Source organism: Urocampus carinirostris, chromosome 2 (assembly GCF_059441175.1).
Source record: "Urocampus carinirostris isolate Australia breed hairy pipefish chromosome 2, RoL_Ucar_1.0, whole genome shotgun sequence".
Taxonomy (NCBI): Eukaryota; Metazoa; Chordata; class Actinopteri; order Syngnathiformes; family Syngnathidae; genus Urocampus; species Urocampus carinirostris.
Window position 1 is genome coordinate 56,718,103 of NC_142350.1, and position 27,789 is coordinate 56,745,891.

The window sequence follows — 27,789 nt, forward strand, 5'->3', positions numbered from 1 at the left end:
ACTGTAATGCTTTAAAATATAGAATAATTCAAGTATAATATCAAATAAAAAAAAATAAAATAGAGAGAATGACCAGGTTGCAATGGATGTAGCATTTACAAATAAAACACAAATTTTGTCAACATGAAGTATAGGTAATTCATAAGATATAGAATACAATATATAGTTTATATATTTTTGCTTATCCATCAAATCAGTATTGTTTTTATCTTTAAATAAATGACGTTTTTTCACCACTAGGACTTTTTAAATGATATTCAATGTCCCTTTGAGTCAGCTGTTAAAACAAGTTTCCCAAGGTATGTTCGGTCATCATTGCTTTGCATGTAATACCCTACTGGAGACCTATCATGGAATAGTTTTCCTTTAAAGTTCTAAAAAAGCCCCCAAATGGTATTTCAAAAACTACATTAGGGGAACATCCTGCAGCTGGGATTCTTCAGAAAGCTTTTGAAGGGATGAGTCAAATAGGTGAGCGTCAACAAACCTCCGCCTGCTGTGTGACGGCTACCTTCTGCTTGTCGTCTCCCTGCAGGTCGCCTCGCTATGCGGATAGTAGAAATCGCTCCTCATCGCCAATTAGCCACCACCACGGCACTCTCGGACGTGCCATAACTGCCGTTCTCCTAATTACATTTGCGCCTAACGGTCCCCCACAAGCCCGTCTTCAATTTCTCGCTGGTGCTTTTAGCGCTTTTTCTTTTATATTAAGGACCGGAGGTGTGACAAAAAGAACACGAGAGGACTGAGGCCTATCTCAGAATATTATATAGGTTTGTGTGTGCATACTAAGCCCAACATCCGCTTTGATGTATATTTAACCGCCGTAGCAGAAAGAAGATGAATCAGTGCCTGGTGTCAGAATGAGTGCCAATGCCCGGGCGTGTGTTTGTGCGCAACTCCAAGGGGGAGCCGAGGAGTTTATGTAAATGAGATGGCGTTTAAACATATGCTCTCAACAATTAACTTGAAACAACAATTTAGCAGTGTGGAATAATCAAAGAAACAGGAAGCTACACATTTTGGAAATGTTGAAATCAAGTCAAGTTATTTTTGTTTGAATACACTTTAATCAGAAGTCTCAAAGGCCCAACCACTCAACCATCCCCTGATCCAAAACTTACATGAGGGCAAGGAAAACCCCGTAAACCTCAGCATGAGGAAAATAAGGAAACCAGAGGGGGCGGCACATGAGGAAATCCCCCCTCATGGATGACCAGGCTGCAATAGATGTTGCAAGGGCATCAACAGACAATACACAGACAACAACATGAGATCTAGCTAATAACAGAATGCCCGGTTGACAGCTTTCTGTTCCAAAATTTTGACCAGCGCAGCATGTTCTAGAATCTAGATAATGCCATACACCAGGTCCAAATACCAGTGCAGTGGCTCAAAATGCATGCAGACTGGTATAACCTAGGGTGAATCTTTGCAATGTTTCAGCAATGGAAAAATGCTGTTCTAGTCATATTCTTAATGTGTAACTGAAACGACATATTAGGGTCAAATATGACAGCTCAATATTTCACCGAGTCATTGGGTGATATTACATTTGCCAAGGTTTGGAAGAAGATGTTGGGGAAATTCTATGGTGCCACCAGCATCCTAACATACTGCATCACGGCCAGGTACGCAGGATGCTCTGAAGCAGACAGGAAAGCCCTTCAGAGGATCTTAAACATGGCCCAGAAGATCACCGGCTGCCCCGTTCCGACCCTGAAGGACATTGCAAGCTCTCGCTTCTCTCACTTCAGCAGAGCTAAACACATCATAAAGTACTCCTTACACCCCAGCAACCCTAGAACTGTTACTCTCAGGTCTACGGTTCAGATCCCATAAGGCCCAAATGAACAGACTGGGAGTTCCTTTCCCAGAGCTACAACCAGTGTTCTCATTTGCCCACGCCCCTGCGTCCTAGACGCATCATTTTTGCTGGGGACGCATTGTGTCAAATCAACGTGCGTCCCCGGGACGCAACTTTTTTGACACCAAATTGTCATTATTACCCGATTACTTTTTTTTTAACAAAGATTTACCGCACTCCAAACTTTTCGTCAGGCAGATCCGCCATTGTTGTTTTGGTCTCGCGCCGATCTCGGCAAACGAGATCTCGTTGCTTCGAGATGACGTCATTATTTTGGTGGTTGTCGAGTGAAAGAGAAGTATGCCTCCGTAAAAACAGTTGGTATTAGGTGCAAATCGACAAAAAATTGGTAATTTCTTCAGTGTCTGTAATAAGTCGAAACACAATACAGAAAATGGTAACAACAGCAATAATTCCGGCACAAAAAACGGCGGAGAAATTCTTCAGAAGACCGCAAAGGCAAGGGTTTTGAAGCGAACGATTCGACGAAATATAAACAAAAGAATACTCCTAGCAAGAAAAGGACATTTCTGCCAAAATTGACTTAATTATATTCCTCGTTACGCTATGAGGAGGATGATAATGGAGGCTACATGTTTTGTGATGCGTGCACCCAGCGTGACAAAAAACTGAATAGCATAAATCATTTTGCAAAACGAACTTTCAGAAAAGCACATTGGATTGCCACAACGACAATGAAAACCACAAATTAGCTATGGAAATTCTGTTGCTGCAATTGGAGCTTGGGAAGGCATTACAACTGTGGCGGGACAACAAACCATGAAGAATATATGAACTGAAAAATCTGAAGTGATTAAAACTGCATGAATATATAGACTAATATTTCAGCAATATTATTTTGTATAACGTACAATATTTTTGTGAACTGAAAAATCTCAAGTGATAACTGCTTTGTATTACCAATTAAGGTTGATGATTAAAACTGAATGAATATATAGATTTATATTATATATTTGTCGCCGATAACACTAAATTTTGGGGAACCATAGATCACTGTTGGAACCCATAGATTTTTGAGCATGCGCGTCCCCGGGACCCATCACTTTTCAGAGGTAAAATGAACACCGGCTACAACACACAAGCACACATAGGACATGTGGAACACAGTTTTAGATGCAGTATCGTGCATCTTTAATTCGTTGTTGCAAAACAAATACAGTAAAGTGGATTCTGATTCTTAATCAGGAATGGATTCAAGATGGAGATAAGCGCAATTCGTTGGAGATTTTGCTCCTGGGTGTAAACGTGAATGTATACGTGATGTATTGCTATATGAGTTTAAAATCTCTTTTTAGTTTGGGGAAATGTTCCACAAAGTATTTGGGAAAAACATGTTTTTTGTATCCAACAACAACTGTGTAAATTATTTCCATGGACATAGTGAAAGGCGCAATTCGACAAACAAACATTCAAAGTCGCATTTACGCCTACGGATGATTCAGACGGAGTTTTATCTGTGGTACTGAAAGGTCACAACATACTCACCAACAATAATGTTTAATATGTGAGACTACCAGTTTTCTCCGTTTTCAAAAGCCTACTATTCGTATTTCAGGATCTACATGTTTTTAGAAAGTATAACAAAACGTAAATACTTGACTCGAGGCTAGTATTTTGGTCCAGACTGCTAACTCTGATATTCAAGACACTGCTCCAAACTGCATTCAATTTCCATTTTGGTAAAGGTTTGCCACATCCGGTATTAACTCTTTTGCTATGTTAAACACATAACACAAGTTTTACAAAAATCGTAGAAGTACTTCAAGTGTGATAAATTATTTTGGAATATGTTTTTACTTCCAACCACTCAAATTGTTCAGTGGCATCAGAGCTATTTATACACATATAGTTTTTATTTCTATTTTTTTCCCTCTATTGGCAGTAAAAACAGTACTGTGCTATGATCAAAACTAATTATGTCGGATAAATATTTATAAAACAAAATTGAATTGACATATTTCCGATCACACAATTAGAACCATGTAAATGACGGGGCGGCAGTAGCTCAGGAGGTAGAGCGCTCGTCTTGGGATCAAGGGATCCCAGTTCGAATCCCGGCTCGTCCGTGTTACATGTCAAAGTGTCCTTGGGTAAGACACTGAACCCCTAATACCCCCAATAAGCAGGTTAGCGCCTTACATGGCTGCAAGGCCGCTATTGGGAAATGTGGAGCACATTGTAAATCGCTTTGAGAAGTCATTGACTTGAAAAGCGCTATATAAAATGCAGATCATTTCATCATAAATGTCCAAGATTTATATAATATATATATAATATATTTTATTTTTATCCATGCCCAATTATTGTAATAGCCGTTTTGGTGTATACCTCTTAACAAACAGTGTTCTACAATAATCGTAAATGCTTTGAGGTGCGATAACTAAGTCATTTCTGATTATTTTTTTTTCACTTTCGACCACTCAAAATAACCAGTGGCATCATAGCTTTTCATACACATATATTTTCTTTAATTTGTATTTTTTGCCCTCTATGGGCAGTAAAGGAAGTAATTTGCCCCTTAACCGAAACAAAACTATGTTATATATATATATATATATATATATATATATATATATATATATATATATATATATATATATATATATATATATATATATATATATATATATATATATATATATATATATATATATATATAGTGGAACCTCGGTTCCAGAACCCTGTTCGAAAAGCGATTTGTTCGAACACCGAAATCATTTTTTCCGTTACAAATAATGTAAATCGTTTTAATCCGTTCCAACACCCTGAATGTTTACCTTTGTTTACCTTTAAGACACAAATAACATAAACATAAATGTAACCCAGGCTTATCGTACGTTCACGTTATCGTAATCTTACGTACGAAAGATTACGCTAACATGAACTTGTAAAAATTAAAAAAAGGAGAAAGAAAAGGATTATGAATAGGATTTTTTACCTTTGTGGTGGTCAGCAGAAGGCGCAGGTGGACGGTGGAGTACACACTACAGGAAGCGGTACCCCAACGACCCTGGCGGTTAAGGGATCTATGAACTGTGAACGTGAACTATTTGCCAGTAGCCAAAGAAATTCGCTGAAAATGTCTGCAATCTTTAGCATTCAACTCACTCTGGTGTTTGCTCAAAATTGCTCAATGAGCAACAGATTCCCGCCTGGACCAATCGCGGGTTAGTAAATTCAACTTTGAACGAGGGGTGGACCAATCTCAGTTGTGATTCAAAACGTAACTCATTAATTTTTTTAAATCTGAGCCAATCTCTACGCAACATCTATTAGAAAGACACTCTCATCCATGCTTATCCCCATAATAACCCGGCTCTATAGTTTTCAGGTATCTTGTTTTCGACGGATTGTGTTATTTCTGTGTTTAGTACATTTTGAAATGGTCAGCATATCTTAAATTCTAAGTGTTTACGTTTTCCAATTATTTATGGGATTACATATTTCAGTGACTGTTGACATCATACCGATACATCTTTTCTTCTCAACGGTCTCATGGGCCGCCGGCGAATTTAGGGATTTCGAGTGGATGTAGATGGGTGGATCCCTTAAAAAACTAGGGTTGTAGGGGCACCACTTCCTTTGGTGTGTCCTGGGCAAGTACAGCCTGGTGGTACCCATCACTCTCAAGGCCAACAAATGTTTCAACCTGGACCTTTTCCACAAAACTCAAAAAATAATAGTTGTATTTGAAGGTCTTCACCAAGCACTACTAACATCCCGACCAGAAAATGTTGTAAAAGTATGCATTGTTTTAAAGCCTAAACATATTTACGGGGCTCTGGTTTTACCTAGTGGTGAAGCAGTGTAAGTGCTCTTATTAGAAGTATTTTGCATGCATATGTATGTACAAGCATAAATAAAGCAATTAACGGGGTAATTGCTAGAAATGCATTTTTGCACATAAGGTTTTCAATGCATTCAATAATCTTAATTTTAATGGGTGTTTATGCTACAATCATCGTACATTATGCATGTTTCAGTACCAAAGTTATTATATCATTGCTGCAATGCCTTAGAAAGGCCAATAGATAGCATTTTGAAAATCACGACATTTTAGACACCCCATAGCAATTTCAGCTCTCTGGTGTATTTTACTGTATTTCACACACACTTCAGTTGATGATGCATGAGAACATTTCAACTCTTTCAATGGCAGCCCAATTAAAATAATATATAGTTGATATCTGTAGCCGTTAACCGGAGGGAATGACTTGGACACAGCTGAGACATAAATTGTGGACTTAATAATTTTCATTTTATTTCATTTTTAATGTATGTCTATGTGATTAACTATTTAACACGGAATTTTAAGTAAACTGGACTTTTTTTTTCATTTCACAGGGTCCTGCATAAAATTGACCATTTATTGATGGCAAAAGATTGCTGAAAATAGAGAGGCGGCACAACTTTGCTTTACTTATAATAAATCATTATCATCTCTTGTTGGACAACACGACACTCCCTGTAATAATATTGCATCAAAATGCGACATAAGTCATTGACTCATTCAATGCCAGTCAGTTCCCTTTGCTTGCAAAATAATATTTAGTGCAAAATCACTGAATTTATGCATGAATGATGCATGCACTTTGCAAGAATTTCTCAGCGGCCGATGTTTCTGGTGACATGATCGCACAAAATTTCGGTCACTTCGGGGCTGCCCACACACTCTCAATCGCTTGATAAAGGAAGCAACACAAGGACTGGGGGGCTTCTCAATGTGTGGACAAATATCTGATCAAAGCCATTCCTGCCATCTAGTGGTGATTTATCATACTATCATCATACTATCATCTATTTATCATAAGAGGCTTGATACATACTGATCAGCTGCACCAAAACCCACAGAATAGTTTATTTATAAAAACAAAACAAACAAAAAAACTAAGTACTTTTATGTTTTGCCTCTGAAAATGTAATTTTGACGTATGGCACTGAATTAGTCAAGAATCGTAGAAAGAGTGTAACCAAGAGATGCCTTGCGCCTAGTCGTTATGTGTGATATTCCAATCATCATAATTACCAATATATGGTTGAACTTTTGACATGCTAAAGGAAGAAAAAGTATTTTAAGCCCCATTTGTGTTTTCCCAATAACGCACAATGGCAACAAACTATCTTCTGAAGAAAGGATAGTGGCATGCATTGATTTTCAACACTGTTGCGCAATATATTGTAGCAATTATAATTATAATATGGCAGTATAAGTTATTTTTAAAACATATATATACAGTACATGACTTTTATTTGTTAAATAAATGCTTGAGCCTGTAAAAAGGGTTTGTTCTTTGGTTTTAATGTGCAATTGAGTATTTCATAAAAAAAAAAAAAAAAAAAAAAAGTTTCTACCTTGCAGATTTTGACTACCGCAGATCCTTTTTGGACCGCAGCACCTGTGAAAAAAAAGGCAATACTGTATCGGGAAAATGTATTTTGTTATTTTTGTTTTATATACTGAATGATAAATTCACTCCATCAGGTAGCCCCAAAAACAATATGACGAGCTGAAGGAATTGCATTATTTTTCGTGCTTTGTAGCACTAGTTTGAGGTTGCATGACACAATATAGAGACATCTAGTGGTCAAATGTAACACAGTGAACCTGAAAAAAACTAGAACTGCACAAGAGATACGAGATACCTCGCAAAAACGTCAGGTATCTCGGACAAATAAAGTCCCGTTAGCGGAGAAGCCGATTACAGTTCGAGGTTAAAGAGTTTATACGAGCTTATAATGGAATAAAACCCGGCGCTGAGTTGTTTCTCCAACACTGGTGGAGAGGTTGTTATAGAATCAAGGTTTCCAAGGCTGTAGTCAATCACCATCGAGCGCGCTGCAAAATAGAACACTTTTCAAGTGGGCAGGTTCGTACGGCTGAATACGAAAGTCTTTTTCTGCTGACCGCCGCAAAGTGCTCCCGCTGATCACCACTTATGTCCTCCATCGCACTCGATGTGACCAAGTGTGTGCGTACGGGAGAAAGGTGGATAATTGGGATGGATGGCTGATTCTGGACAAAACCGGAGAGGAGGCGGCAGTGAATGTGACGCTTCGCATTGATTTTAACACTCTCTCAAGCTCTTTATTGACATTTCATTTAGCTAATGAATTCATTAGCGCTTCATAGCAGGATAACCTACACTTGAGAGCAGAGATGGTTCCCCTGTGGAAGAACATGATGTTTATGCTGCAGCCCTTTGCCGTTTTCCTCTCCAAACTTAATCTGGGACTTCTTTGATTAGATTTTCTCCCCTCTGACGCCGTCTTCTTATCTTTGTTTAAATATTGCATACTTGCAAGAAGGGAGGAGCGATCGAGTTTGCGACCCACCTCGCTGGTTGACCGAATGGAAAGGATTTTTATTTACAGATGGGAGACACACTCCTATGTATACATAAGCCTGAACTTGAAAGACCATTTGAGACTTGATCACAGGGTGAGATGAAACAGAGGGAAGGGAACAATGCATCATGAGATTGGATCACCGTTGACATTGGTGTCCGTTTTAGGGCTCAGGGGCCATTAAATGTCCGAATAAAATGAGCTCAGTGGCCTTAGGGTACGGCCCCCGCACCAAGACTAGGGAATACCTAAGGCTTACAACCTTGGTACTCAGGTACTGTTGGGAGGTAGGTAGGTAGGTAGGTAGGTAGGTAGGTAGGTAGGTAGGTAGCTAGATAGAAGCATCCGACCCGCACAGTTTCCGTAAATATATAGATAAAAGTATGTACGTAGTAATGAGCCGGAGTATTTTGAAAAAGGATACAGTGCAAAAGACTTGTAGATTGAAGAGTGAAACCAGTAGGAGGATCATCCATCCATCCATTATCTGCACCGCTTATCCTCAGTAGGGTCGCGGGGGGCGCTGGAGCCCATCCCAGCCATCTTCGGGCAGTGGGCTGGGGACACAGGGACAGACAATTTGCTCGCTCATTTACACCTAGGGACAATTTGGACCGCCCAATTAACCTGACATGCATGTTTTTGAATGTGGGAGGAAACCTTAGTGCCCGGAGGAAACCCATGCAAGCCCGGGGAGAACATGCAAACTCCGCACAGGAAGGTTGGTAGCTGGATTCAAACCCATGACCTCAGAACTGTGCCACACACGCGCTAACCACCACGCTGCTGTGCTGCCCTAGGAGGATCATATAATCTACAAACCGCAGTATTTTTCTTCTCATATTTCCCTCAGCCTTTCGTAAGGTTTTTTGGGGTACCCGTTGCAATAAATTTACCATTGTCTCCCTGCTTGGCGCTCGACATTTAGGGGTTAGACTTGGGGGGTTTGGTCACCAAATGGCTTCCAATGACAGGTGTTGCGACACAATGGTGGGTAGAACTATCGTGGCATTATTTTCTGTGCACAATTTTTTTATGGAAGCAGACCCCTGGTAAGATGGGATAAGCGTAGAAAAGTAAAATAAAAAGAAATAGAAGATTAGAAACCTCCTGATCTGACTTAGATACAGCATCTTCGCCATCTGAGGCGTGTTCAGGAGAGTGATCAGACATGTAGTCTCTTGATAATCGCTTGCCGCGCACTGCTGAACGTTTTGTAATCGCTCACTGTGATTGCCTTACTGATCCAAAATGGCCGACGACAGTACAATGGATTTCGTTCTACAGCTTGCTTTGAGCGAGTTGGCTGATATGAGCGACAGTTCGCATATTGACACAGTTAAGGTTATCCTAAACGCAGTGGAAAGGTCATACCTGTCTTGCATTGTTCACAAACATTACCAGGCAATGTAAGACGATATATTACATCGCCAACAGCACTCGTCAGGGTGAGATCCTCCATCTTCTGCACTGTCGACGCCATGTTGGAAATCAAAGTAAGCGGTCTTTCTCCCGTGATTACTCGGGCACGCGAGCGCTCAATAATCACTGGCCGTTCAGAAGCTAGCGATAGCTCGCGATAGCAATCACTCACTCTCCTGAACACGCCTCAGGTCACTAATGTTTTTTGATGTAAAGCAGGGATTGGGAACGTATGGCTCGCAAGCTATATATGGCTTTTGTCATTAGTACATTTAGCTCAGAGATAAAATAAAACATGTTTTAAATATCTTTCATCACGCAGAGACAATTGTCACACGTGCAAAGCCGAGGCATAACAATTAAAACTCGAAATCAGTCCAGTAAGTAGTATATGAAACAATTTTAACTACGGTTTAGAGTCAAAGTGTCACACCCACAGACCCCATTCTGGCTGTAAATAGCTAAATAATCATTTTTTATGGAAACTCATTAAATAATCTATATTCGTTGTTAAGACACGATAAAATGAAAAGCCCTAGAACAAGCTTTTACCAGAACCTCTAGCAAAAATGGGCGAGCTATACGAAGCGCACGCACACTCTTTCTTTTTAGCCCAGCACATTCTGCACTGAAGGTAAATACGTTGGTATCCTTGTTTGCAGTATTTAGTGACTTTTTTATAAATGAACTTTGCTGGCACCTTTGCTTTGAAACCATTTTTTAGGACAAAAATGGCAAAATGAGCCTCAACACTCCACTAAGTAACTGCCAAAGGAAGACGAACTTTAAGTCGTAAATTTGAATTGATATGGGACACAGGCTCTGGCATAATTATCATTTCATTAATTTCATCAAACCATCTAAGGTCACACAGTGGAATGAAATGCGCTGAAGAATTAATTTTGATCTGGAGAGCGTGGATGGCAGTTTTCTTGTATTTTATCTTAAAATATTTGGTGTGACTCTCTCCAAAAAAAAATCAAAACTTTTTTTCTTTTATGGCTTTTTAGGTCAAAAATGTTCTCGACCCCTGTTGTAAAGTTACATCCCGTGTGACAATACAGACACTCGGTCCTAAATCACTGGAGGAAAACTACTTATCTCCGAAATTCACATTGCATGACTTGTGGCTTCCATATTTTTGTTGAAAAAACAACTTTGGGGCAATGACATTCCATCTTTCGCTTTTGTGACAGGTTTAAAGTATCAAAGGTTTCTAGTTTGGTGAAGGACTTTGCGTATGGAAAGAAAATAAATGTTTTATAAGAAGTTACACTTGCCCAAGACACACCACAGGAAGCGGTACCCTAACGACCCTGGCGGTTAAGGGATCTATGAACTGTGAACGTGAACCATTTGTCAGTAGACAAAGAAATTCGTTAAAATGTTTGCAAGGAATCTAGATACTGCGTGCCATCTTAAACAAACATTCTAATCAACTGTTTACAATTATACAATTTATTTCCATAACTGAGAAAATGGCCTACATGTACTGCTCTGTGTTAACTTTAATTTATACATTGATGTATTCATGAATACACATATCTGTAATATTTCAGTAGAAGGGTCTCAAAATCTTGCGCACTTCAAAAATTTACTTTTTACCACAATGGCAGAAAAATGTTGCCCAATCGATAAGTTAATCATTTATGTTCATTCAGATTTGTTTTTATACTGCTTGCTTGCAATGAAGAATTTGGTTATGTTTTTTCTATTGGAAAAAGTGATTGCATAAGATGGAAGGGTTGTTCGTTATATTTACTAATATTGTATACTGTTGTTCGCTATTTTTGGCTCATCTGTTACTTGTTTTCTTTTATTGATGTTCACTATGTTTTATGTATTGTTACCCAATGCTAAATCTATTGCACCCTGGTCATCCTGTGAGGGGGATTACCACTTGCCCATTCTTAGGGTTTTTTATTTTCCTTAGGCTGAAGTTTTGAGTTTTTCCTTGCCTGCATGTTGGTTTAAGATCAAGGGATAGTTTAATTGTAACCTGTGCAATCCTTTGAGGCATTTTGCTATTAAGGGCTATACAAATAAATGTGACTTGACTATTTTGATTAGTATTCACCTTATATCAGTGTCACTGTTTGCCTGTCACTGTTTTTTGATTTCCAGTACTTTTAGGGTTGATTTGCATTTTGTAACCTGCGAGATTTTAATATAAGGAGATAGCTCAGAGAGAACTTTTGGAACAGGTTGGAATATTTGCATCTTGACGCTTTTTGTTGCAGTCCTCTTCTGTTCTCCTTGCAACTTCAGGAATCATTAGTTTTCTCTTCTTATTTTGAGTCCCTGTCTAACTAGATAGATAGATAGATAGATAGATACTTTATTCATCCCCGTAGGGAAATTCACACTTCCAGCAGTCTACCCCGTTGTTTAATAACAGATGAACATGATGCCCTAGGGGTGCTTGTAGCGAAGTGGATGACGTCACGCCACGACATCCCTGCAGCAGATGGAAAACTTTTCTTTGTGAAAATCCAGGGATACACCACCTCGTGTTAGCAAGTCCGCCTCCTCTCCGATTCCCCCCGGCTTTCGTGTCTCTGTTTAGCGGCGTTGAAGCCGGATTGCTCGGGGTAGCTCCGGGTGGCTACACGTTAGCGTCAGGAATGCTAAACGTGAGCCACGTTTCCGCAAAACACAGCAACTGCGCTCCCTGTGCGCTTCGATGTTTTCCACCAGCACTCGATGATCTTATTTGGTCGTGAGTTCGCATTTACCATGATTACGGATGGTACCGAAGACTTATAACGCCGCTAGCCGCTTCGCTAGCTCCGGCTTTTCCTCCACGATAGGCCCCTTCATCACGCCGGCACGAGAATTTTTCAGGGCAAGGAGTTGAAATTCCTTGAATACACGCATTTCTTGTGCGTTAAAACCCATGTCCATAGGATAGAAGTAATCCATAGTGTAGTTGTCAAAACGGGAAGAAAAAACACCGAAGATAGGAGCAGACAATAAAACAATAGGGCAGCTGCTGGAAAAGGCAGCCGCTCGTGGCAGCGCCGCTTTGTATTTCCAATTTACATATTTTTTTTTTAAACTTCATGCTATTTTTTTTCAAGTAAATCTAGAGGAGCAATGCTTAAAACCGTCAATATTGTCAAACAGGCAGTAGGCGAATCATTTTTCTCATTTTAAATATTGTTTTTAAAAGTAAAATGTTTCCACCCACTGTATCCTAATCTTAAGTGATGTTTATCTAATTTAATATTTATTGTGGGTTTTTTTCAAACTGTATAATGATTGATTAATATTTTGTTTTAATAAGTTATCTTTCAAGTCCATGTAAATATATATATGTATATTTGTGTGTGTACACAGACAAATTGGTTTATTAATTTTGTATTCTAATCTACAATTTTGCACATAAATAAATGTCCAATTGAATCGAATATAGGTATTTTATACCCTCTCAATAGCTTCCTAAAATAACCCATTGGTATTCTGCAACAGCGATTGTAGCTTATTGTCAGACTGGGGGGCAAAAAAGTTTGAGTTTATAAGAAAATTAAAAAGAGAAAAAGAAAAGATATAAAAGTTTTATGGGCACTCAAAAGGCAACTTCGCTCTAGGCGGTTAATTTCGGACCTCTCCTCGGTCATTCCACGTTAGCCTTCGAGGGTTGCTGTGGCGCTCCGGGAGAACGTATATTATTGTTTTATTGTTGTTATTTGGTTTTAATTTGGCTTTATTTCCCTCATATTTGTTTTGTCTTCCGTGAAATGTTTAAACGTCCCCACTGGGTAACGTTAAGTCCTCACAACATTCCGTCAAGATGTGTGATCATGCGCAATACGATGCTCTGAGTTGCTATCATCTTTCTGTGCACAATACAAGTTTCAATTTTTTAAATGTTTATTTGGTTTATCAACCAGCATTTGTATCCAAAATGAAAATGCAACTTCACATAAATTTGTGTAACTTCTACTGTATTCATTCTATAATCCCTAAAGCATGTAGAGTAAGATGTGTGTCTTTTTTATGTTCATATGAGACGAGAATAAAATTATTGAAAATACAGAGCCCGCCTTGAGACTACTGAAATGGTAAATCAGTAAACTTACTGCCACTGGCGGACCAAAAACTGCTCCCCAGGCTACAATGAAGACCATAGAGTAAAACAGATTTTTGTTTCTCTGGATGTTAATATTGTTATACTATATATTTGAAAAACTTTGGTCCGTATAGAACGTCATCTATGTACTTTATATCGTGAGCATTCAAAGACAGTTCTGTGTTGTGCCAGTGGACCGGAATTTTTGAAAAATGAGCTAGAGATTTCCTTTTTAAATACATTTAAACAGAAATTTACAGCCAACAGGCTGGATCAAGCCTGTTGCGTAAGTTTGGCATTCCCATGGAAACTCCAGGTTTAAAATTGAGTGCCACCTGAAAAATATTGCATACCTCCCGTCACACTACCAGAGTAAAGATCAAAAACCTTTACACTCAGCAGATGCCATGCGCCCCTAAGTTTGCACATTACCTTGGGGCAGATGTTTGCTTCGGTGGTCATTTCTGATCACAGCGTCAGATAATTACCTGGAGTCACACTGGCACATTCAGAATAACTACGTATTTGAGGTGTGTTTGGATAATTACAGGCAATTGGCGAACCATCTGGAACAGAAGCTTGGGTTCAAAAGTGAAAGTCACACTGAGGATCAAATTAAACGCACACCCTCTAAAACATTTGCAATTACAGGTGCGGAATGGACAGATTGCATGTTGCAGTCGTTTAAATAATTTGTATGGAGCGGGGTCGCCACTCTGTTCAAAAATGCTGTTATTCCTTGTATGAAGATGATAGGTTGTGAGTGAATCGTCGCCTCATATCGAGGAAAAAATTGCCCCGTACCAATTTACAGCCATTTGTTTAAAAATGAAGGCTGAATCAATATTCTCTGATTTGATTTATATGGTGGAAAATATTTTATCCTACCCTTTTGCAATCAGGATGAAGTACAAATGAAACCATCAATGCAGATAGTTAAATGTATGAGTAGACATCAATACCAAGGTATTAGTATATTACATTTTCTTCCCTGTAAAAAAGGCTTATATTTTCAAACTAATGCCTTTAAATTCCAACATAATATTAATGTTTTAAAATTGTGGGGCAAATGTAGACACAGAATGTATGGTAAGAGTGTGCTGAATTTTGGTATTATTTTAAATTATTTTTGCAATACACCATGCCTGAAGGGAAAAAAACCCGGCTTGGACAGTACCCAGAAATTGAGAATAGCATTTTTGACTTTTTGAAAGCCGAAAGACAAAATGGATATGGAGTGTCTCGGCCTTGTATTAATTTGCAAGCTCTCAAGATTGCACAAGAAGATAAAACATGAAGGAATCAATGGTCTTCAATTCGTTCTATTCTTATTCTATTTGTTTTATTAAGGGGCTGTATTAAATAATGTTTAGGGATTTGGCTTTTATGGAAATATGTATGGTAATTTGTAACTGAAAAATTGGGTTTAGAGTGACGCGCTACTTTTTATTGTCAGTATTCTGAGAGTAATTTTTAAATCAAGTAACTAGTAACTAAATACTGTTTTCTCAGTCTGGTGCTCAAAACGGCAACAAGGCATATTTTTTAAGACAATATAAACGAGGACCTTGTGCATACGGCTTGCATCTTCCTCAGGTCACCTCACATTTCTCTATTGTTCTTCTTGTCATTTCCCCAGCACATTCATTTTTCATGAGCTCAACCCTCGCCTCCAAACGTGTGTGTGCGAGAGTTTTTGATCCGGCATCCATATATTACGGTGGGTGGGTGTGTTTCAGGTGCAAGAAACGCAGGAATATTGCCTTGAAGGGATTCGCTGTTCAATAGTGTCTTACAATTCGCTATTTTCTTATTTTTGATCCCTCTTTATTCTCGAATCAATATTGGTATACCGCAGGGGTCGGGAACCTTTTTGACTCAAAGAGCCATAAAAGCAAAATATATTGATTTTATTTTGGGAAAGAGCCACACCATATGTTATGAGAGAAATTTACTAAATTGCTAAACCCGCGCCCCAGACAAAAGCTTAGTTTTCAGCACATTTATCTTTGATGGTTTTATAAAAATTATGAAAAGAGACCAATGCCTGAGCCTGTGTCCCGAAATCAACAAACATACCACTTTAAACTTGTCTCTTTCGTGCAATTACTCAAGATCGGTTAAACTCATTTCGACCCTTTTTTTCATACATATTGGTTTCAAAACCAGATGCAAGCATTTATTCTGTAAAAACGTTACAACGTTCTGAGAACAGGGAGCCTGATGTTCTTACCTTTGGCGCAGACGGCGTAGGGGGAGAGATGGGAGGGAGTGCTTGCATTTTTTGCATAGCTCAACCCATCCCTCCCACTCACCCAATCAAATAACTTTAAGTTCTCTTCCGGTGTTTTGGCGTATTTACAGTTTGTTCTGTGGATTCATCATAAGGTATCTGAACACTGAACACAGATTATATAGTGAGCTTTTATACAAAGGATTCTTTAGTATTATACAGCCAAAACGAGTTTTATTGTTTTTTCGATGTGACACTTTGACTTTAAATTGTAGTGAAAACGTGCCCCATATATTCTGCGAAGTACTGCAATGTAATTCAGTATTGGTTTGGCTTTGTGTGTATCTGAACAGGATTACTGGCTGAAGTTTTGAACGAGATGGAGAAAATTTGCATGCGATAAAGTTTGTCTCTGAGCCACAGGTTCTCATAGAAAGAGCCATATATGGCTCGCGAGACATAGGTTCCCGACCCCTGGTATACCGCTTTGAGATGGATCTGCTGGACTAAAAGCACTTGCGGGTGCCCACCTTGTGCATGTTAGCACTCGTCGGGTTAAGAGGCGCTAAGACGAATTAATGATCTCACCTCAAGGGAGAGGACAATTCACAGAGCAAAGGAGATGCTGTGAATGGGCCCCCTCTGCCAAGAAATTATTCCTAGTCCAAGGGGAGACCCCAGGGCTCCTCCCGGATAAAGCAACCTGGAATCCATCCCCGGTTTGATCTTTCGATTCGCGCTACATGCGCGGCTTTATGAAAATAAGTGGCCGGAAGGAGATTTCGCATTGACGGATCAAAGTGGTTGAAGATTTGGACTAGTGTCACCTCCCTAAAAACCGATGACATAAGATCAAGAGTTTTCGCACGAATCGCTTTACAATCCGTCGAAGGGCTTTGCTACGGAGCTCTGTGAGCAGCATAGCGCGGCTCAAAAAGCCCCCGCGAAAAAGAAGCGAAGTCATTATTCAAAATACAGCATGCGCTTTCCAAATTGGCTTATGTACTTAAAATAGTCAGTCCTTGAAAATATGAATCTGGAGGTGTGAGTTGAAGGAAAAAAATGGGACACTTGCTTTTATCAAAGAGGGTAAAGAAAGTTAATTCCGCCTCGGGATTGCTTTTAGAATTCGGTGGTGTTATTTTTAAAAAGTTGGTACTAGAAGTGACCTGCGGTTGACTGGAGACTGGGACGAGTCCCGCCTACCACTAAAGAACAGGTGGGGGCCGCCGTAAGTCAAGTTTATTTTGCATAGCCCTTGATCACAAGAAGTCGTAAAGGGCTGCACAGACCACAGACTATTATCACACCCCTGATCTAAAACCAAAATAGGGCAAGGAAAAACTCAAACCTCAGCAAATAAACCTTGAAAAGGTTAGGGTAATCCCCCTTTTCAGCATGACCAGGCTGCAATAGATGTTGCAAGGGCATCAACAGACATAGAAAATGGAAAACAGTATTAGATTCAGAATCCATCAAATCAATATTTTAAACAGAATTGCCACAGTTTTAGCAATTGACAAGTGATGGACCTTTTGGGGTTCACACCTTGGACATCTGGAGGCAGTATCATACACATTTAGCAGTATATTGTATATCAGAGGTGTAAAACATGATAGGAAAAGCAAGGGGGCCTTATAAGAAAATTAATGGCATCAAAATTGTGCCTTAAAATTGTGCCAGAGGCTCAGAAATAAGTTGAAATACACTGATGCAATATTTGATAACAGAACGATTATTGTTTTTTTTTCCACATTTTTCCTCTTCACTACGACTTAATCTCTTGTTTCTGTAGTGCAGTGGTTAGCACATTCGCCTTGTACGCGAAATGTGTCCGGTTCGAGACCGGGCAGAAACATTTGTTGGCTTAGAGAGGGATAGGTGACACCAGGCTGTACTTGCCCAAGACACACAACAGGAAATGTTGCCCCTGCAACCCGAGTGGTTAAGGGATATAACCACAACCGATGCAGGGTTTATCAACTGCACAACAACTATTTCATTTATTTCCACTATAGTTTTTTTTATCTCAGGGAAATTCATACACACAGGACAGTGACAAAAATGTCATATCAGCAATCATCAATTGAAAGATTTAAAGGTTATATTTCTCTTTAAATGTATTTGTTTTATGAAATCGTTTACCTAAATATGGCAACTTTGTTGTTAGATTTCTTATCTATTACAGAAAAAAGCTAAAGTTTTTTTAAATGTCCGCAAAGACATGTAGTTATTTTTTTCCTTTTGCTTTTCTCATATTGCCTAAACAGATGGGTTCCCTCAATGTTCTCTGGTTGATTAATGGTAGTCAGCAAATACAGCTACAGTGGATGCTTTGCGAGTGGCACCTGGCTATATAAGAAAGGTCACATTTTTAATGATTATGAAATTACCAAGCATAAAGTATGGTAGAAAGTTGGTGTCAATCGATACTACCATGGTTTACTCGGATCCGATCGATACCAAAAAATAAATACCTAATATGACCTACGCCTAATGATCCCGTTCCAGAGTCCCATTTTTAGACTACACAATTCTTTTGTAAGATTTTTTTAAATATATTTTTACAAATATCTATCCAGAAAAACAACATTTTTAAGTTGTTCTTTTAACTACAACAAAAACAGTCTTAAAAAATATTAGCTTTGACATGATCTGGATTTATTAAACTTTTTGTACTTAGATTGAAATTTTAACAGTAATCTATCTATCTACCTTTGTCATATCCCTCAAGAGGGGTGACCGACAACAAGACAAACACATACAACAACAAACAAAATAAAAAAGGGAAAAAATGGCAAAAAACACACACAAACATTTTTGGACCATGGCCAACCCATATGCCAAAACACCCAAAGAAGTTTGGCACCCCGGCACCCAAGTTGGTCATGCGTTCGTCCCTCCAGATGAAACGGGACACAAGAAAGCGGCAGTAATCTAGAAAAAAAAAAAATCCCATTCCATTCCTAAAGGTTGTGGGCCCAGTTCTTTTTCGGTGTCCTCTTGCCCCCTTGGACTGTGCCCTGGAGAACTATCTTGGTCAGTCCTGATGATCTTGTGGCGTGACCAGCTTTCTTAACTGTTAATGGTTCTTGGACTATTTGTGGGTCCAGTCTATATTTAATGAAGACATCCCAGTTCTTTTTCGGTCCTCCTTTCCTCCTGCCCCCTTGAACCTAGGCCTGTAGAATTGGCCAGTCCTGATGATCTTGTGACGTGACCATAGCTCACAGTTGACAACAGTTCCTCGTCGGGTCCAATGGTTCCTCTGATGGTGTTCCTTTGACACATGGGCTCAGTAGCTGATGCCTAGAAGTTTCCTGTCTCATCACATCTCCAAAGCCTGGATTTTCTTTCCCAGTTTTGGAGTGAGAGTCCATGTCTCGCAAGCGTAGAGAAAGATGGAAGTAACCAATGCTCTTTGATTTCACTGCTAAGTTCTTGTCCCTGCAGATGGGTTTGAGTCTGGCAAGTCTGGCTGTAGTTTAAGCTATTCCGGCCCCATTTCCTGACAACTCCATTATTTTATTTTTTTACATTGTATGCATTATGCTAAGCAAATCAAAATCCGGAAACCCATTCTTGAAGAAGATTTCATTATCTTCAAATAACTGTTTTTTTGTGCGAAACAAGAAGAGTGTTGCCCTCTTCTTCTAGCAGACGCAATTGGAAGCAGTGTGTACTTATGGCTTGTGTCAAACAACTATTGTATGTGCGTGCAGATTAAAGTAGGCCAATTTCTGATTTTCCATACAGCATAAATTCGGTCCAAGTGTGGTGGCCTACTCCAGTAGAGAAGACTTAAATGTTCACAAAAACGAGGCTAACCTCAAAAGAATGAAAACATACCGTGCACTGGTGGATGGAGACAAAGGCAAAGTCCGATCATTACGGAAAGGCTCATCCTCGCATATTAGAAGAACATCATTCTGTGGAGCTGCTGGTGAAAGCATGCATTAGCAAGAGGATTTAAACCGCAGATCCTAATAACTCATTCTGTTTGTCCCAAGCAGCCTTTACACTAGTCACAATAGTATCCGCTGCAATTATTATGAGCCATAGCAGGATTTTATTTATTCTTTTCGATTTTGAAGACGCCTGGCGCTTGGTAGAAAGTGTTTGCGCTGCAGGGATGACAACCAGGTCCGCATGTTGCCCCTGGCAAAAAGCCACCTGGCTTATTCCTTCATTTGGTTAGGAAAGCCTGCCCCTTCGGTTCATTTAACATAAATTCTGATTAAAATCCGTGTGAGCAAGTATAGGGAAGAAACTCAACTTTGTTTTGTACAAGCTGTAGGTTTAAAAAGCCATGAAAGGGAACTTATTAAGTCTGCAGAGAACTGTCTCGTGCAGAAAAATAACATATTGTGCCACGATTAAGACACTTTAATGTGTCCGCAGCGGTCAATATCATATAAACTAGCACTGACATAAATGCAGGAATGCAACAACAACATTCTCGAAAGGAAACTCTTACTGCACCAACTATCGTATTTTCCGCACTATAAGGCGCACCGGGTTATAGGGCGCACCCCCAAAAAATAGTTTTTGGTCCTTTATTTTCTATACATAAGGCGCATGGATTATAAGGCGCTACAATGGGATTGTCGACAAAACAATCAGATAGTTCAGTCAAACTTCTTACCCCCTTAACATTCCGAAAGCTTGTAAAGAAGCAAATACGTGTCTCAGACATGTACGGAAACAATGTCTGTACGATGGCACCAGTCACTCAAATGCATCGTTCCAAATATCATTCAGAAGGTTGGGATTGGGATTCAAGAAATGCCAAACATTTCTTAGTTTCCATTTTATTTTTTGCTGGCAACTGTGTGGACAGCAAAGTAAGAATTTTATTGTGCAGGGAAACGGGGTTCTTTACTGTGCATATGAAAATAAAAAATTTGAATTGAATTTAGTTTAAAAATAGACTCATCACAGAAACATCAAGATCGTTCTAAAAGAAGATACCGGGAAAATATAAAGCCGCATAGCTCACCTAAGTTCTCTTGCAGCCATCACGTTCAATAATGATACGTAACCAGTGTCTTCTTACAACCGTGAGTGTAGTAAATCCAGGAGAGTAAAATATTTACAAATACAGAATAGTAAAAAATGTTTTCTCTATGCCGTAGTGCAACCCAACGTGTGATTCACATTCATCTTTTTCGGCCAATTGCAGGCTTTGTTTCGCCCCTTTAGCCTATGCGAGCCTGTAAATGATAAAAAGGATCCGCCCCCTTTACCTCCGAATAACTTTAGCCAATAGTGACTGATTCAAATGATGATTGACACATTGGTTAGGAAATGAAACGCCGATATATAAATCCCAGCATACACCGCGGACTACTTCGCCTTCGGGGGAAATCTAGTCGGCGGCTGCTTGCCTTAGTTGCAAGACTTTGTCCATACAAATACAGAATAGTAAAAAATGTTTTCTCTATGCCGTAGTGCAACCCAACGTGTGATTCACATTCATCTTTTTCGGCCAATTGCAGGCTTTGTTTCGCCCCTTTAGCCTATGCGAGCCTGTAAATGATAAAAAGGATCCGCCTCCTTTACCCCCGAATAACTTTAGCCAATAGTGACCGATTCAAATGATGATTGACACATTGGTTAAGGAATGAAACGCTGGTGTATATATATCCCGCCTTCGGGGGAAAATCTAGTCGGCGGCTGCTTGCCTTAGTTGCAAGACTTTGCGACTTAATATTGATCCATATATAAGGCGCACTGTATTATAAGGCGCATGGTCAGCTTTTGAAAAAAATAAAGGCTTTTAGGTGCGCCTTATAGTGCGGAAAATACGGTAAATTTCAAAAGCACAGTCACAAGAGACTGTAGATGTCAAGACCAGAACAGAGACAGGACCCACTTGCGTTACGTTTCCCCCGGTTTTATTGGAAGAAAGGGTTGCCCTCACAATCCGGTGATCGCTGGGCGCGGGAAGCAGGTCGCTCTGAACGCGAAAGTGGGACTTCCGTGGCGAGCAATGGCAGTGTCGGGAACGGAAAAACGGGTCAGTAGCAAGGACAGGAGAGCAAAAACGTGGTCGGGGTCGGAAGCGAGTCGTATGCCAGGAAAGGAAAGTAGACGTGGTCGAGGACAAAAAAGTCGAAAGCCGGGAAGGGAGAGTAGACATGGTCAGGATAAAAACGGGTCGAAGCCGGGGACAGACAGGAGCAAAAAAAAGGTTGGTGTCAGGGTCGAAAAAAAGCTTGCCTAGAGTAAACTGAGGTTCGCAGACGGACTGACAACAGGGGACAGATAGGAGTGGGTTTGAATAGGGACAGAGAGCCAATCAGATTCCGAGGCAGTTGGTGCCAAAGGAGCGAGCACAGGTGAAGCATATCAGTAATCATGACAGTAGACCTGCTGAGCCATGCGACTGACCTAAGGTCTCCCATCCCTTGCACAAGTTATAGGAGACCTAGTATTCCTACTACTAGATAATAAAACTTTTGTACAAAATTGCTTCTAACAAGTAGTGTCGGTGGATTGAATATTTTAGTGTAGCAGCAAGTGACTAGTTATCAGGTATATTTTTCCAATTGAGGTGAAAACTTCTATGTCCGATTAGGCTGTTATCAGTCCAATAACTAAGCCAGATAATTATTGTTTACCCTTCCTTAACCCTTGTTAACTAGTATAGGCCTGTGTAATGTTTTTTTATTTTTTTTAGTAGCAATAGTTGGTCTTCGTTATGTGCGTTAGGGATGGGAGAGCATAAGATAAGTCGCATGGTACATCAAGTGTGGTTGTATGGGCTTCGGAATCTTAGTCAGCACAATATATTGAGTATGGTTTTGAGAATGTTTTGTCGCACTTCTGCGTATGTGGTAATGCCAACGTAATTAATATTGACTGCTGCGCTAGTTGATTGAGATTGAGAGCTGTAAGCACAGTCCAAAATGAGTTAAAACGCATTTATTATAGCTTATGACCATGTTGACAATGTCTGGGTATTGTTTGTTAATGCTACATCCATTGCAACCTGGTCATCCTTTTTCTTCTTTACTTTTTTCTTTTTCATTTTACATAGTACTTCAATCATTTAGTATTTTAATTTTATTTGTATTGCTTGTTTATGCAACATTTTCACTTTCGTCATGCTAAAAATTTGAGTTTTTCCTTGCCCTCATGCAGGTTTCAGATCAAGAAATGGTGTAATAATAGTCTGTAGTTTGCAATAGTCTGTGGTCTGTGCAGGCCGTGGACACTCCTTGTGATTAAGGGCTATATAAATAAACATAACTTGACTTGACTCACTTTTCTGTGTGCAGCATTTCCCCGCTGATTCTGCCAAGATCACGACCTTATTCTATAGGGCAGCGGACATCACGTTATAAATCCATGCACGTCACTAATTGGATGATGAGGCTTTTGGCTACTCAAGGGAGTTATAGTTTTTCCCACTGTTTACCCACGTTTTGATCAATTTCTTCACCATGACCTTCAGAGCATTTGGCAGAAATCGCGTCTTGTCATCACCGCCGATGCTTTGTTTTACTTGAACAGTCATATTCAAATGGCCCAGTTTAAAGCTAGCTGCTAGAGACCTGCTGCTTGTAGTCTGGAATTTTCAATACACCACTTTGCTATGAAATTCTTTCAATATGGTGCAACCTTAAAAGGGAACCCACCACCTGAGAATAGACGTGTCGATGTGTGTCATCATTCCACTGTTTTTTTTTTTGTTTGTTTCCTCCACTTTGCCTCTGCTGTCAAAGCCCAAGGGGAAACTAGAAACAGACTCTGAAAGAGTGGCATGCGCAGACATTTTCGAGAAAAGGTGTCAAACATATGGCCAAGTTGCCAGATCAGGCCTGCCAACGGCCTGAGATAAAGCTGAGAGCAACGCAAGAAAAAAATGAGGTGCTTAATTTACAAAAAATGACCTGCAACAAAAAGGTTTACAGCCTTAATTCCAAGACTTTTCAGGACAGTAACCGCTATCTCTCCACAATTATGTCGAACATTCACACCCACCGACCAACAATATCTGAACCGGTTGTATTGTATGTATATATCAATAAACATTTTTCCTGAGTGAAAATGCATCACAATCAGACAAAACTGTACTTTAAACGAACGAATGAATGAATGAATGAATGAATGAATGAAAGTTTATTTCGATTATAAGAAAACAAAAATAAAACAAAGCAAATCAAGATACAAGCACAATGTGAACGTAAAATGTCTGAAAAGGAATAGGAAGAAGCATAGGCTTATTTGATCCTACCCCACTTCTTTAATAATTGTGTCTTATAGCTAAATATTTTTTGTATTTACATACAACAAAAACCTCAAGAATATGCATATTTACACATGTTTTGTGGATGCACAGTAAACACCGTTATCATCAACATTATCATCACCACAACCACTTTCACCGTCATCACCATTGTCATTGCTGTCTCCATTCATTCTCCGCATACTATATAATAAGAGGAGCTATTATAATAACAATAATTCTCATTGGTGCGCATGGTAACAACTAACTGCTATGTGGTGTGTGTTTTCGCCATACAAGTATCTTTGGACCTGCTGCCTTAGGGGGTCCGCCCCCAGGCAGCAGGACCACCACTCTTAAATGTCCTGATCTTTACATTAAAAAGACAAGGTACGGGAGCTTGAGGCAGATACCTCCAGCATCAAAACTCCCGCTTGTCTGCCCTAACTAAGAAATGTGCAGGAAAGTCTGTTTTGTGTTCTTCTTAAAAGTTATCTCTTTGTGTTTTTATCTCCATTTTTTAATTTTTGTTTAGTTTTCACCATCACCAACATATTTATTCACCTATTTGGTGTGTTTAGAAATATAGATCTAGATTGTAGTACATTTGTATAGATTGATGGTGACAGCAATATGATAACAATGACAATGAGATAGTTGATGACAATAATTATAACAGTAACAACGACAACAAAAAACAATAGTCTCGATAATATTTATAATAATAACAAGCTTATTTATTAGCTTGACCCATCAATTGACTGTAAAAAGCTGATCATTAACATTATTTGATACCAATAATACTAAAACTAATAATATTATTAACAATAATGGTTAACTAAGTTATAATAATAATAATCATCATCACAATAGTTATAATGATACCACAATGATTATTAATTTACTTATCTATTAACTCTTTAATGCAGCTTAACGCTCAATATCATTCAGACACCATTAATAATGAAAATAACAATGGCGATAATAACAGTTAAAAACAGTTATGATCACAAAAATTATATTATTATTAATAATAATGATACAGGGTTGATTTTTGGCTTAAACCACCCTTTTGCTCTATAATAGTTCTAATCCTTAACTATCATTCAGACACAATTTTCTTCCTCTCTGTACTTTGGGAATATTGATTCTTTGTATCTGGATTTGAACAGGTGAGTACTTGAACATTTTTTGAGCTCCTCCTGTAATTTGTTCCAAGGTTTGACTCCACATACAGACACACGCATGCTTTTCCTGGTGGTTCTCACTGGTTAAATCTTGAAATTACTACAGCGGAAAACAGGTGATTCAAATAGGTAATCATGACACAGCCCTAACAATAATAACAACAAAAAATGGGCGACACGGCGACGCAGTGGTTAGCGCATGTACAGCACAGTTCTGAGGTCGTGAGATCAAACCTCCTGTGTGGAGTTTGCATGTTGTCCCCGTGCTTGCGTGGGTTTCCTCCGGGCACTCCGGTTTCCTCCCACATTCCAAAAACATGCATGTCAGGTTAATTGGCTGGTCCAAATTGTCCCTAGGTGTGAATTGTCTGTCCCTGTGTGCTCTGCAATTGGCTGGCAACCAGTTCAGGATGTGCCCAGCCCACTGCCCGAAGATAGCTGGGATGGGCTCCATCACCCCCGCGACCCTACTGAGGATAAGCGGTGCAGATAATGGATGGACAAGCTCAATGCTGGGATTTATCCCTCAAAAACACTTTCTAATGGTGCACTTTTTGCGAGAGGGTTGAAGAGCTGGAACTCTAGCGCAGGGCTCTCCAACGGGCACCACGATCGTCCCTATGGACAGACCTGTTCTGAAAATAGCTCACCATGATTTTTTTATTGGTAAACTGATTCTATTCAACTCTACTTCAAATAATTAACCTAGTGATAACATAGTAACAACATAGTAATAACAGGATAAGTTGTTATCTTAGAAATGCATATCAAACGGGTAGCCCTTTGCACTAATTAGAAACAAAAAGCTTGAAAGTGTCACGGTTGCCCATGGCGCCCAACTGGACCCGCCCGTTTGGCGCCAGCTGCGGCTCGTTGACGGATTGGCTTCCCTCCTATTTAAGCTCAGTGCTCTCACTCACCCTTTGTCAGTCCGTCAACAAACCTCTGCACCCGCAAGACGTGGGTTTTGACTCAGATTTCCTGCTTGTGTTTCCTGTCTGGTATCGTCCCGTCTTTTTTGTCCTGTTTAATATCGATATCCAGTTTGGTTCCCGGCTATTTTGCTCTGTTTGATATCGATCTCCAGTGTCTGGTAGTGTTCCCGTCTGGTTTGTCCCGTTTAATTTCGATCTCCGGTATCTGGTATTGTTTCCGTCTTTCTCGTCCTCCTTGTTATCGTACTCCAGTCTCCAGTGCCTGATATCAATCCTGTCTGTCCCGTCCTGTCCTGTATCAACCCCATCCGTCCGATTACTGCTCGTGTAATTGGTATCGATCTTGTTGGCCTCTGACTTTCCGTCATTCCACGCCAGACTGCTGCCTTAAATCTTCCGCCCAACGATGGCCGAATCACAAGATTTGGGTTAACGTGCATGATTGCTCTATTTCCCGTAAAATAAATCTTCTGTGAGAAATGTCACGCATCTGGGTCCTCCTCCTGTTCCGGTTCTTGACAGAAAGAGGTTTGAGACCCCTGCTCTAGCACCACTTAGTGTCTATTTTTGCACGCACCGGTGCTAGAACTGCTTTCCTTTGCTACTCCTTTTTCCTTGGCGACGTTCCTGATGCTTGGCCCCTTTCCCCGCACATCTTTGAGTAGAGGATTCTTCGGAACGCATATGCAAAATCCCCCTACTCCCCTTGATCTAGAAAAAGCGACACACAAACCTAGCTTCCCTAAAATGGGGCTTGTCAGTCCGAGCCAAGTTCACTTATCCCACTGAGGTGTGACGGCAAGGTTACCGTGTTCGAAAAACTAAAAAAGAGCAACTAATCCGAACCGTGACACATTTCGAAACCGGGCAAATTCCGCCTCGTGTTGTCTTTGAACGTGGGCTTGTTAATGTGCGAGCGGGAAAATGACAGGGGTGTTTTTTATGTAAATGAGTGTCATCGGCCAAGGAGGAGGCAGAATTCCCAGGCCTGATGAGTGGCTTAATGATTCATCAGCCTTAGCTGAGGCAAGCATCAATAATGGATAACAGAGTGGGACATGCAGGATTGCCTCACTCCTTGATTAAAGTGCTCCAACCCAACAACCCAAGCGCTTTCCTCTTCTGAGCCTTCAGTTGAGCGAATGAATATGAAAACGACATACGCGAGTACCCTCGCAGACCAACGCGAGCATCTCCCCCTCCTTTTCCATTTTCTTCCCAAATCGATGAATTGCATCATATCTCTCACCTAGCTAATATGCTCTTGTCTGCTTCCCGTCCTGTTTCTTCGGTCAAATCCCGTTTAATGTTAAATACAACAAAAGTAAAAAGGAAGGAAGGAAGGAAGGAAGGAAGAAAGGAAGGATAGAAGGAAGGAAGGAAGGAAGGAAGGAAGGAAGGAAGGAAGGAAGGAAGGAAGGAAGGAAGGAAGGAAGGAAGGAATCAATCAGCTGGTAAAATTTCATACAGTGAG

The 27,789-nt window shown here is 39.9% G+C and overlaps 1 protein-coding gene and 1 non-coding gene across 3 annotated transcripts in view; both read left to right on the plus strand.

The window, feature by feature from the left end:
• The window catches only part of znf804b (zinc finger protein 804B), a 109,491-nt gene that overhangs the window by 14,202 nt on the left and 67,500 nt on the right, over positions 1-27,789 (plus strand). The gene's annotated exons all lie outside the window — the stretch shown is intronic.
• Positions 17,746-17,818, plus strand: trnat-ugu (transfer RNA threonine (anticodon UGU)). Its single transcript has one exon. It is a non-coding gene; the product is annotated as a tRNA-Thr (tRNA).